Here is a 3298-nt window from a genome sequence, read left to right as displayed (position 1 = left end):
GATTTTTAAAAATTGTATTGTCATTTGAAGTGGGCTAAAGTTCCAAGGGGATCTAGCAGAGTCAGAAACAAGAAGATAATTTTATTGGAAAAAGAAACAAAGATTAGGTTGATATGCTAATTTTATGTCTTAGAGGTAGAATAGAGGAGTAGTCTTAGAGGTGCCCTCATTATTGAATTCCATGGGTTAGATTATCTCAAGAAACTTTGTTATTATTGACCAACAGGTTGTTGTTATCTGACTGCTGGCATCATTTGTGGCACTCTCAAAGCCTGGTAGCTTTAGGGTTATTGCTACATCCTTCCTAGGAGCTACATTACATCACAATCTGATCTGAACTTGAGGGTCTATTGTGGCCTAGAAACCCCTACAATATAGTTAGAGAAATATCACAATTCTAGTTTTCAAAGATCTATGAAACTGAAATTTATACTTAAATTCAAAGAGTATTTTTTAAAAAATAAATTTGTATGGAAATGTTTTATTTTTATACAACTTAAATTTGGCCTGAAGTCAGGAAAACTAATCTAAGCAAATTCAAATATGGCCTCAGACACCCACTGTGTGATCCTGGGCAAGTCACTTAACCCTGGTTGCTTCAGATCCCCATCTGTAAAATGAGCTGGAGAAGAACGTGGTAAACCATTCCAGTATGTTTGCCAAGAAAACCCCAAATGAAGTCATAAAGAATCAGATTGGACTAAATGAATGAATAAGTTTTCCCTTAAATACCTTCCCTTCTCTACTTCCAGAGAATCATTCCATATAACAATTTTTTTTTCCAAAAGAAAAAGAGGAAGAGAAAAAAAGTAGCAAAAATGATTAATATAGTGAAAAAAATCTGACAATATATGCGATGTTTTACACCCATGGGCCAACTCCTTCCCCCAGGTAATGAGGGGAGGTCTTGTTAGTATAACTCCTAGGGAGCACGTAGCAATAACCTCAAGGCTACCTGGCCTTGGTAGTGCCACAAGCAATGATGGCTGTCAGATAACAATCAAATGATCAGTAATAACAGTTTCTGAGACTTCAATAGTGGGCTGTAACTCCACTTCTAAACTCTAGAATTCAATACTTCTTAACTTCACCTCTAAGACCACTCCTCAATTTACTTCTAAGCCATATTTATTTGTTTATTTTAATACACATTGTTTTATGAATCATGTTGGGAGAGAAAAAAAAAAAAAAAGAAGTGAACATAGCATGTGTTGATTTACAGTCAATCTCCATAGTTCTTTTTCTGGATGCAAATGGCTTTTTCTATCCAAAGTTTATTGAGATTGCCTTGGATCACTGAACCTTTGAGAAGAACCAAGTTTTTCATAGATGTTCATCACACATTCTTGCTGTTACTGTGTACAATGTATTCCTGGTTCTGCTTGTTTCACTCAGTATTAGTTCATGTAAATTTTAACAGGCCTTTCTAAGATGTCTGTTCAACTTATTCAGCCATTCCCCTATTGATGGACATTTACTCATTTTCCGATTTTTTGCTATTACAAAAAGAGCTACTATAAACATTTTTGCATATGTGGGTCTTTTCCCCTCTTTTATAATTTCCTTGGGATATAGACACAGTAGTAGCATTGCTGGGGCAAAGGATATGATCAGTTTCATAGTCCTTTGGGCCTATGCCCAAACTAAACTGCTCTCCAGAAAGGTTGAATCATTTCACAATTTCACCAACAATGACTAAGTCTTAGTGTTCCAGTGTTCCCACATCCTTTCCAACATTTATCTTTATCTTTTCCTGTCATTTTAGCCAATCTGAGAATATATCTCTTATCATTTCTCTAATCAGTAATGATTGAGCATTTTTTTCACATTTCTCTAAATGGCATTAATTTCATCATCTGAAACCTCTTAAATCATTAGAATTCAATAATGTGTGCAACACGCTATTCCTTAATTTTACCTCTGAGTCATAAAATTAGCATGTCAGTGACTTGAAGAACTTGATCTTTGTTTGTTTTTCCTATAAAATTTTTTTGCTCCTGATTCTTAGCTAAATTCCTTTGGAATTTAGCCAACTTTTAGCAGCATAATAAATTTTTGACCCTTAATATAGAAACAGATTGAGTCTGTGAATTCTTTGGCCTTACTAGAAAGAGACACCAACTTGGGGACCCTAATATTTTGGGGTGTCTTCTGCCTCAACATTCTCATACCTCCTACTCTTTGGAAATAAACTTTTTTTTTCATTTATTTTTTTTTCCAAACTTATGCTTTGTAATTTTGCAATATTTATTTTTCAGTAAGTATTTATTAAGTACCTATTGGATATAAAGGACCGTGCTAAGCATCTGGTAAGATACAAGATTTGATCAGATATAGTAAGCTACAAGGCTAGGTTAAGATATACTACTTGCCAACCCTCATAGACTTAAGGATTATAGGTATTTGACATATAGAGACAACTATGATATACAATAATACAAGGTAACTGTACAAACCTGTTTGCTCTATATAAGACAAAGCAAAAACAATTATCTGCATTTTACAGATGGTAAACTAAAAGACCTGAAAGGATGAGTTCAAGGTTCAAGGTCACACCGTACACAGTCAATTTTCAGACATATTCAGGATTGAAACTCAGGTCTTCCTGGCTCTAAACCCATGATATCACAGGATATAATGTTGCAGTGACTCTGCCTGGTGATAGAGTCAGAGAAAAGAGAGAATACAAGCTCTAAGAGAAGAGGTGGAACCTTGAAGGAGAAGTAGAGGTTAGATAAGGAAGAGGGAGGGAGGAGGGGAAAGAAGGAATGGAGGTAGAGAATGGAGAGATAAAATAGAGAGAGGAAGGAGAAAGGAAGGTTGGAAGAGGGGAAAGGAGGGATGAAGCTGGGAAAAAGTGGGATGGAGGAAGGGAAAAGAGATTGTCTTTGTGGGGGTCAGTAGCACAGTCACGAAATGTCAGAGCCAGAAGAGGCCGTTAAAGGCCACATGTCTAATTCCACATCCTCGTTTTTCACAGAGTGGCAAGTGACTTGCCCAAGGTCACAGGGTGGTGAGGGGCAGGGCTAGGCTTCTAAGCCAAGCGTGCCAGTCCGGCTTTTTCCGGGGGCACGTCTCCCCGTGGGTTGCGGCGGGAGGACGGCTTTGCCCGGGTAGAAGTCCCTTTAGGAGGGACACGGTGCAGGGGTAGCCTCCGTGGGGAGCCGCTGAGGGATCCCACGCCCCGGAGAGTTCGAGGAAGGAGGAGGGAAGAACAGAAGGGGGCGGGGACGCCTGGGTCAGCTCCTAGGCCGGCTCGCGCGCTCCTCCCTCCCTTGCGAAGCGGGGCGGGGCCGTG

This window comes from Sarcophilus harrisii, chromosome 1 (genome assembly GCF_902635505.1).
Source record: "Sarcophilus harrisii chromosome 1, mSarHar1.11, whole genome shotgun sequence".
NCBI lineage: Eukaryota > Metazoa > Chordata > Mammalia > Dasyuromorphia > Dasyuridae > Sarcophilus > Sarcophilus harrisii.
The sequence above is the reverse complement of the archived record's forward strand: the minus strand, read 5'-3'. Positions refer to the sequence as shown.